The sequence below is a fragment of the Hylobates moloch genome, unplaced genomic scaffold (assembly GCF_009828535.3).
Source record: "Hylobates moloch isolate HMO894 unplaced genomic scaffold, HMol_V3 SCAFFOLD_2, whole genome shotgun sequence".
Lineage (NCBI taxonomy): Eukaryota > Metazoa > Chordata > Mammalia > Primates > Hylobatidae > Hylobates > Hylobates moloch.
In genome coordinates, this window is record NW_026652277.1 from 522,818 (window position 1) to 533,221 (window position 10,404).

A 10,404-nucleotide genomic window follows, 5' to 3' on the forward strand; every position below is an offset into this window, starting at 1 on the left:
GTGGGTCGGTGAACAAGGCCATCTGACCAGCTGTTCACTCGTGGGTCGGTGAACGAGGCCATCTGACCAGCTGTTCACTCGTGGGTCGATGAACAAGGCCATCTGACCAGCTGTTCACTCGTGGGTCAGTGAACGAGGCCATCTGACCAGCTGTCCACTTGTGGGTCGGTGAACGAGGCCATCTGACCAGCTGCTCACCCGTGGGTCAGTGAACGAGGCCATCTGACCAGCTGTTCACTCGTGGGTTGGTGAACGAGGCCATGTGACCAGCTGTTCACTCGTGGGTCGGTGAACGAGGCCATGTGACCAGCTGTCCACTTGTGGGTCGGTGAACGAGGCCATGTGACCAGCTGTTCACTCGTGGGTCACGGACCAGCTGTCCACTTGTGGGTCGGTGAACGAGGCCATCTGACCAGCTGTTCACTCGTGGGTCAGTGAACGAGGCCATCTGACCAGCTGTTCACTCGTGGGTCGGTGAACGAGGCCATCTGACCAGCTGTCCACTTGTGGGTCAGTGAAAGAAAAGCAATGCTGTTCAGGACAATGATGAGATGTTAACCAGAAAAGGGCAGAATCGAAGAGCCTGGAGGGACATTCCAGGTAACCCAGCACCCTCAGTGGACAGAGGACCCCCATGGGGCCACAGAGCCCAGAGCTCCAGTGCATTCGGGGCAAGCACTCAACTGCAACCCTGATGTCGCAACACCTTCTGCGTCTCTGCCCCATCACAGGGAGTCCGTGAATGCTAAGGAAATGTAATGCATTTCACAAACATTTAGATTTTTGGCATGAAATGCAAACTGAAAATTAAAGATAAACAGTGAGAAACTTTGGGAATTAACCAAATACGGTTCACTGAATGCCCAAACTCAAAGCTAGTCTCCAAGAGGTGATAAGTGGGTGTGATGGCTAATGCCTGTAATCTCAGCAGTTGGGGAGGCTGACGCAGGAGAATCACTTGAGCCTGGAAGGTTGGGGTTGCAGTGAGCTGTCACTGCACTGCTGCATTCCAGCCTGGGCAACAGAGTGAGACTGTCAAAAAAAAAAAGTAAAGGCCATCAAATGAATTTGGCCACACCCCCTTTTAAATTTTCATTTGGGTACATGGAGTGATCTAGTCCCTTTTTCCCTTGCAATACATGAATAACTAATAATTAAATATATTCTAACAAATAATTAAATGGTTATTTCAGGGAAAAAGCTGAAAATAATTTTAAACTTCCTTCCACAGAACAGTTTTTTTTTTTGTTTGTGTTTTTTTTTTTATTGAGACAGTCTCGCTCTGTCGCCCAGGCTGGAGTGCAGTGGCCCGATCTCGGCTCACTGTAAGCTCCGCCTCCTGGGTTCACGCCATTCTCCTGCCTCAGTCTCCCGAGTAGCTGGGACTACAGGCGCCCGCCACCACGCCCGGCTAATTTTTTGCATTTTCAGTAGAGATGGGGTTTCACCGTGTTAGCCAGGATGGTCTCGATCTCCTTGACCTCGTGATCCACCCGCCTCAGCCTCTCCACCTTAAAGAGGACAGCCACAGGTGTGTGGATATTCCCGGGTGCCCCACAGCCCTTTCCACCTTAAAGAGGACAGCCACAGGTGTGTGGATATTCCCGGGTGCCCCAGAGCCCTTTTCACCTTAAGGAGCTTTTCCACAGTCTCATTTCAGTCTCCAAACTATTCAGTGAGGTTGGAGGAGTATCGTTGTGGACAAACACTGATTGGCACCAAGTAAGGGCAATTTTATAACCACGTCTCAACCATAAGAGAATCAGGTCTTTGGCCATCTGGTCAAAGCTTTTTCTGTAACAAAGTTGGATAATTAAGTTGAACTTAGGTTTTCCAAAGCTTGTTACAGAAACTGCATCTTCCCAGGTGTGGCTCTGTGGCGTCATGTGCACACACAGGCAGCCAGCCTTGCCAAGACCCATGGCACGTTACTTGTTCACCGGAGAAGGCTGCTCAGTCAATCGTCGACGGCTCTGGCGTGCTCTGAAATGAATTTGCCACTTCAGCCTACACTCTTTACTCCCTTGTTTGGTTAAGGAAAACCAAAAGGCAGAATTTGTTTTGGCCAATCGCCTGCTGCACCCAACTGCAGAGATTTTAATTATAGCGCTTTCACTGCATCATAGAAAGCAAAGTCATACAGATAAAACTCATTACCACCCCAAAGGTTCAGTAAATCTCTAGATAATCAGGCAAAAATTTTAAGAAGCTACATTAAGGTTTACAACACTCAAAATTTAAAACTACATCCATGCTTCAAAAACCACCATTCCCATTTCAGATGTCCAGATGCACATGTGAAAGTACGAAACGTGCTAAGTGCGTTTTTTGTAATCTTACGGAGAAACTGCCGCTTTAAAACAGCACTAGTTCCTGGCTCCAGATGGATGTGGTGGGTTGGCTCACTCAATTTCAATTCCACTCCACCTGAAGCTGGGAAACTAAAAATGCATTCCCAGACTCCAGGGCATGAGAGAATTCCCACTTCTGGAAACAGCCTGGAATGCAGACTTGTGGCAGAGACTTCTTTCCTGCCCACCCTAACTGTCCTCTGTGGAAGGCAACAGATCAAAGACAAGTCTACTCCGTAAGCAGAACTGCACCACGAATGACCATTTCAAGGTGGGAGGCGCCCACTGCTCTGACCGCAGGCCTGCCAGCATCTCAGGGCCAGCCGAAACTGTTCTCTCCTTCACAGGGAAGGGGAAACAAGGCCAGGAGGAAGCGGCTGGGGACGCAGGCGAAGGGGTGGCTGATCGGGGATTAGAGGTTTCCTCAGAGGCTGCCTGTTCTCCAGAGGGGCCTCAGGCTCCGGTAAAGGAGAGAAGAGGAACCACCAAGATTTGGCTAACACGCATTTTGTTCTGATTGATCAGTGGGAACGGGCAGTTTAGCTAATCACTTATGAGGCAGAGAATGGGTGTTTGAAGGCCTGAGTCTGGCCTTGTCCTTGGTAAAGGGTCACCCGCAAGTCAGCCTAAGCCACATGGGAAGGGGCTTCTTGCAGTAAACAAGGTGGGGGCGGGGGCGGGTGGTGGTGAATATCTTAACCATCACTGTTTTACAGGATCTCAGGGCTCAGGCAACGTTCAGTATTGTCACACACCGAGGTTTTTACAGTCTGAAGAAAACTCCTGCAGTCCTAAGGTGTCAGTTCTCAAAGCCCTTAAGTTCCTCCTGCTGATTCCCAGAGGGTCTCCACTTCTTGCACCAAACCCCAACTTGCACAGGCACCTGTGTCTTCCTCTTGCAGCAAATGCAGGTGAGAAGGCTGTGACTCTACAGCAGTAATGATGCCATCGCAGCCCTAACACCACAGCAGAGCAATGGCTCTGGCCTGAATGTGCGTCCCCAAAACCTCACGCTGAAACAATCTCCCATGGGATATGTTAAGAGCTGGGGCCTTTGGGAGGCCCTGCTCTTAGGACTGGGGTTGGTATCCTTGTTGGGAGGCCTGAAGGAGCCCTCCTGCTCCTCCGCCATGTGAGACCCAGTGAGATGCTGCCATCTGTGAGCAACAGGCCCTGGGGCACCAGATCTGCAGGCACCTTGACCTTGGACTTCCCAGCCTCCAGAGCTGTGAGCAATAAATGTCTGTTTACAAATCACCCAATCTACAGCAGCCCAGACAGTAATGTTACAACATTAGTCACTTTCTCAGTGGGCCAGAGGCCTCCCGTGAGCCACCACCGTAAAGCAAGAACCCCCTGGAGGATGGAAAGGGGGTTTCACAAGGAATTCTACCCAGAACCAGGGTGTTGATCCTTTCTCGCAGGAAGATAGTTGGGCCATGGCAGGAAACTACGGGGTGGGTGAGGCCAGACAGCAACATGTCACCTGCTCATCTAAGCTTCAGTCTCCCACCTCTCAACATGACAGTGGTGGTAACACCCCTCACCCAAGCCATTGGGGGAGGCAAGAGTGCTGGGTGATTAACAATTGTTAGCTCTATAGAAATTAGGCAAAGAATCTACCCTACGTCTTCTAAAACCAAACCAGCCCAAGAATTCCACATCACCACTAATTTGCATGGGAAAATGCTGGATTCTCATATGTAAGTTCTGGCATGTCATTTGTATTAATAAAGTTTGCAGAGTTTTCATATACTAAGTATATAAAACAAGAAAAATAAATCATGCAATTTGGAGGCTGAGGCAGGAGAATCACTTGAGCACAGGGGGCGGGGATTGCAGTGAGCCGAGGCTGTGCCACTGTACTCCAATCTGGGTGACAGAACGAGACTCCATCTCAAAAAAAAAAAAAAAAACCCGTGAGATTTTGCAGCTTCACACTAGTAATGTGGGCAGCTTCTACACTCCAACCCTTATTCAAAGGTCGCCTAACACTGACTCAGGAACTATGTCTCTGATGTGCTTGAAGTTTTAATCCTAACATGTAATGTGTTAAAGACCACTCCCCCAGGAGCTCTGAACAAGTATATCAGGTATACTTTGAACAAGACCACACTCTGTGACCGAAATCTAACTTTACAGACCCAAACCACAGAACCACAGAAGACACTGCTTCTGTCCAACTGTCTGTTCTGCCATCGTTTGTGTCTATTATTTCCCACAAACCATCTCATTATAATTTAGGGCACACAAAAGGGTGATACAACAGAGTTACTTTTCAAAGGTTTGGAGCTGAAGAATAAATACAATGCATTAACTTCCTATTGCTGCTGCAATAAATTACCACAAACGCAAACCTCCTCTCACAGCCCTGGAAGTCAGGAGTGCGGGGCTGAAGTCAAGGGGTCAGTAGGTTGCATTCCTGCCTGGAGTCTCCCAAATTATAGAGGCCACCATGCAGCTTGGTCACAGCCCCACATCCCTCCGGCCCGGCACCCCTCCAACCACTGCCCCACCCTAGGCCCCATGCCCCTCCAGCCCCTGCTCACTCATCAGCCCCGCAACACCACCCCACCCCCCAGCCCTGCCCTCAGCCCCACACCCCTCTGGCCTCTACCTCGTCCTCAGGTCTCCTCTGAGGCAGACCCTCGTACTCCTCTCATCAAGGCATGTGTGAGGACACTGGACCCACCTGGACAATCCAGGGTCCTCCCCCATCTACTGTCTGTTACGCAGTCACATCTGCAAAGCCTCTTTTGCCATGTAAACTTCATTACACTAACAAGCATTTAACAAGTCCATTATAATGATGTAAAAATTGGCATTGTTTTCCTCCTAATGAACAGATCAGTCACCCATGCAACCTATAAATATTTGACTGTTAAATATACAATACTATAGGAGACAAAGATGAGGAAGATGGCTCCCCCCTGAAAGACGAGTGGACCCTAGATGAAGGGATGAACACATTCTAAACAGAATCAACATAACTCAACATTTGAGTCAGAGAGGCCAAGAAATAAGACTTTCAAAAAAGCAACCAGAAAGTACGTACCGTGTGCCTGTAGCTCACAGCTGAGCCTGGCGTTATGAGCGCAAGTGTGCGGACAAGCACCCTGGGCCCCAGTTTAAGATCAAGTATAAGGAGCTTTCAACTTTAGTATTTAACTAGATCTTATTACAAAACAGCCTCCCTTGATTATAGTTTTTATCCAAAAAGTTCCCTGTAATTAAAGAAATTAATTTTCCCCTAAAAGACATTTGTCAATCTATTCCCATATAAACTAAATGGGTATATTAAAGAAAAAAGACAAATGTTTAATTTAGGGGGTTTGCCTATGACTTGGATAAGCATGATTTTCTTCTGGCCAAGCAGGGAGCAGCCAGACCAGACTGGAGCAAAGGCAAAGCACAAATTTCCACTCTGACCTCGGCTGGGCACCCGAGTTTCTGTCAGAAGTGGCTGTGGTGCTTCCCACACATCAGCCTCTGACAAAACTCAGCCCAAGGGTGCAGGAAAAGGCTGTCTACTTCCGAAAAATATATAAAGTGCAGACACATCAAAAGCTTCAGAAGACTGTAAAGTGCTAAGGAGACCACTGCACCCTTGGGGTTTACAGAAAATGGTCAGCATCATGCGTGCCTGAGGTCCAGGGTCAGCTCCCAGCTGCCACGATGCCGTGAGCGCAGCCCTGGCTTCCCCTCTGATGCAGAGAGCTGGTCACTCCGCTGGCAGCACTCAGAGCTCAGAACATTCTACATGAAAGCAATGTGTTCCTTTTAAAATGGGGAACCGGGGCAGCACAACTGAAGCTCTATGACTATCTCAACTACTGGGTTTCGGGGACACATTAGGAAATCGTGAGACTCCAAATCTCAATTTCTTACAGATTCCAGATTCACTGCAGGTTCCAGAATTTCCTGAACATTCTTTCAATTTATCACTCAGGATTCCCTTGCCCAAGCTAATAAAATTCCTTATAGAAAAACCACCACAAGCACCACCACGAATAAGATCAACTGATGCCCGCCCTTCGCACCAAACATATAAACTGTTACTCACACAAGGCTGTGCTGGGGAAAGCTCTCAGCTGGGGCCGAATCCGTGAGACTTCATCATCCCCATTTTCGATTGAGTGTGAAGACTGTCAGCGAACCAGGGCCCCAGTATGAGGCAGAGAACAGATCCTCTGAGGCCTGCCTGAACACTTCATTCCCACCTCTGCCTTGGATATTGATCACCCTCCGAACTACTCAATCACCCACATTTGCAGGTCATTTATCCAGCCACCAGGATAATATAATTATGCAATAAAAATGCCTTCTCAGGGCTATGATATTCAACGAGGAAGCTCAGAAGGCTGGGTAAGCCCAAGAAAGGGGGAAGCGTCCTCCAAACCGACAAAAAACAAAGAAAGCCCGGCAGAGACTCAGGAGAGCAGAAACGGAGCCCGCTGTAGCCTTTCAGGCCGCACCATTTCCACAGATGCATCCTGCTGGGCCCAACTGAAAGGTCCCACTTGCGAGACGTTCACCCCCACTTCCAGCTCCTGTAAGACTCTCTGGAGCCCCACTCCATGCCGGGGTCCCACTGTGCAAGTCTTCCTGGCGAGAACCCTCGGAGCCTGCACAGCGTCGGAGACCGGGAAGCACCAAAGATACAGAAACCCACGAACCTGTTCTCCTCGCGCTGCTTTCTGGGTTCTAAGTTGTCCTCAGAACAAGTCCTGCATAAACCTTGGGTTGGGGATCCAGCCACGACTCAGCAGCGCCCGGCTCATGGGCTCCACCGCCCCACAGAGAACCACTGAGGCCCCAGCACGCTCCGTCCGAGGGGCAAGACACCAGCCACAGCCACACAGTTCAGGGCGCGGCCACTCGCCCCGCTGCCGTAATTACCTGCTGTGATCCGAATTCTCATTGGTTGGGAGGGGATCTCTCGCCCCGCTGCCGTAATTACCTGCTGTGATCCGAATTCTCATTGGTTGGGAGGGGATCTCACTGCTTAAGCACTCTCTGCTTCCTCCTTGCAAACAACAAAAAATCCAAAACCCCTCTTAAAGAACGTTTCCATAACCTCAAAACAAGGCCCATCCCGAGACCAGGGAAGCTACACACGCACATCTGACATCTGGTGGGCATCAGTGACCAACGTCACAGCTTCCGTGTGGCGTGTGAAGCCAGAGGCCTGTCATGGTGACTCAGGCTGGGGTCTGAATAGGGGCCTTCCAAGCAACTAGGCAGCCAGGATGCACACCCCAAACCCAAGTCCCTGCACTCACGTACGTGCCAGAAATGCTGCGTGGCCATCGACACCAGTTAGGAGCCAAGACCGATCTGTGTCCTGTGGCCCTCACAACGTCCGTGCGTGCCTGGGCCCAGCACAGGCCTGCATAGCACCCTGCTCATCTCGGTGGGGCTCTCCTGCCAAGGAGGATGGCCCTGAAGTCCGCTGAGATTCCCAAAGCTCTACAAAGTCATCCTTCCTCCTGCTTGTTCAGAAGGCCTAAAGCCTTGAAGACACCAGTGAGAACTGACCTGCCTCTTTTAAGGCAGCTCAAACACCTAAACACAGGAATAGTCCTCAGCTGAGCTGCTGGACCTCTCTGCCCTTGAGAGCAGCTGATAACCCGCTGGGCTAAGGAGAAGGCACAGACTTCATATCCAGAAGCCAGTGGCGCTCACGTCTGCATTCCAGGAGCAGCCCACGTGAGCCCCTCCAAGCCTTCCAAATCCCACTTGATTTTTTTCATTGTATCCCTCTGTAATATCAGAGACATTATATCTTATATGGTATCTATGAGATCGTCTCTACTTTTATGAGCACATATGCTCCCTGACTTACTATGTGGCTAAACTGTTCCGATAAACCCAGCGTAAGCTGAAAATATCCTAAATAGAAAGTGCATTTGACGTAATAGTTTCAACTTACAACGGGTTCACCCAGAGGCAGCCCATCTCGTGCCGAACAATGCACTGAGTGTGATTAGTTCACGCCATCATAAGGTTGAAAAATCACAAGTGTAACCACTGTGAGCCAAGGACCATCTGTATTGCAGCTCCTGTCTTCAGAGACAACGGAAACCTCTTCTTAGACAAGAATCACAATTTATAATCTTCAAAATGTTAAACTAAAATTAGTTTAACAATCTACAGGTTCAAACAAAGCCAAAGTAGGCCCACAAGGCCATTTGTGTCATTCGCTAAGATGCACGACTCTGTAATAACAACCCTCACCACAGCCCCTCAGCATGGGTCCCAGAAGTGGCTGAGGCTTGCGGCTACAGACACCATAACCAAACCAAAATCGGAGTCCGCAGATGCAGTCGTGTGACTTCTCCACTAGAATATGCACAAATGTTCATCAGCAAATCTGATTTTTGCTTTACCTCCCTCCCATGACCCCTACACACACACCTCCACCACACACACCTACACACACACCCCCCTACACACACACACCCCTACACACACCACCCCTACACACACACCAACATAATTCGTACTTGCATTCAATTCTGGGCATTCGGAATAGACCTAATGGGGGATAAACCTCTCCTCCAACCCATTGCTTAGTCTTCTTAGAGGATGAGGGATTTTACATAACACAAGTCAGCATATAAAATATCTTGTATAGAAATATACTTTCAAGTGGTTCTCATTACAGTGATTTGACTAATATACAAAGGACCCCACCACACAGCACAATGTCTAATAATTTGTTCCCCTAAAAATCCTAATATCTACACAGAAAAAGCCTATAAGCATGATTCTGTCATCATTCTTTACAAGTATAGTCATATAGACAAAAGGAGTATCACAAAAGCAAAAGGTAAGAACACGTTTGGTTTTTATGACTCGCAGTTCTAAATTTAATATACAATTGCTAAAACCACCAAGACAAACATGACTACAAAATATTTAATGATCTTCACCTAAATTCAAGTCACCGTTCAACCACCAATACCTCTGCTCTCCCTACAGGAACTCTCCAAAAGTAAATTCTGGAATTAACAGGACAAGTTTTTTCTGATGATGGAAATTAGGAAGAAATTGGTTGAAGGCTGTTCCCTGGCTGTCAGGAACTGTTTCTCAATAATATTTTGTAAAATAAAAGCATCAAATAGATCTTTACCATCACTTACAATCTATCAAGCAATACTGGAGCAAGCTTGAAATATTAGCCACACTCTGTCAGGGCTGTGACTTTAACACTCAATCAGCATCAGTCTCTCATGTCTTTTAGCATCCACAGCTCCTCTTCTCAAAACCACTTAAGATTTCGTAATTAACTCAATTAAGAAACAATGTTAAGTCATCTCCTTTATCTTTGACATGAAGGGGTAATTTCCCCCCAAAATAGTTCCTCTTTCCTTGATATGATTTAATCTGTGGTTAGAGTACTTAACAGGATAATTTGTGTTTCTTTCCTTAGAAAATAAATCACCTTTCCAATATCAAAAACACCAACTGATAATGCTATAGCTTAACCAGGTCAAAAGCATTTTTTAAAAAGTTGAAAAGAACCTAACTGCATCTTTGGATCTTATGTGAGGCAATGCCCAGGGTCACTGGGACCCCTGCTTGGTCAGTGCGGCCAGGTACCAATTAAAGACAGAAACCCGAACATTCTCTCAAAGCCCCTTCCTAGCGGTTCATCCTAGTGGAAGCCAGGGACACAAAGGAATGCGGCATTCCGTCGAGCGCTTTGGGGATAGGCTGCCTGAGAACATCAAAGTGGCTCACGTCCCCGAATATAAAGCCAGCGACTGCTCCCAGCTTCAATGCAGCACCGTCCACAGCAGCCAAGATCCGGAATCACCTGAGTGCCCGTCAACAGGGGATGACGGGAACGTGGCCTGAGCGTACACAGGAGCAGTACTGTACCACACGGCGGAGAGCCCTGTCATGCACAACAGCACGGAGCTGGAGGACATTACATTAAGAAAACGAGCCAAGCACAGAAAGAAATGGTGCATGTTCTCACTCATGAGCAGGAGCTGACAGCAGATCTCACGGAGGCCAAAAGTAGGTGGTCAGCAGGGCCCACTCA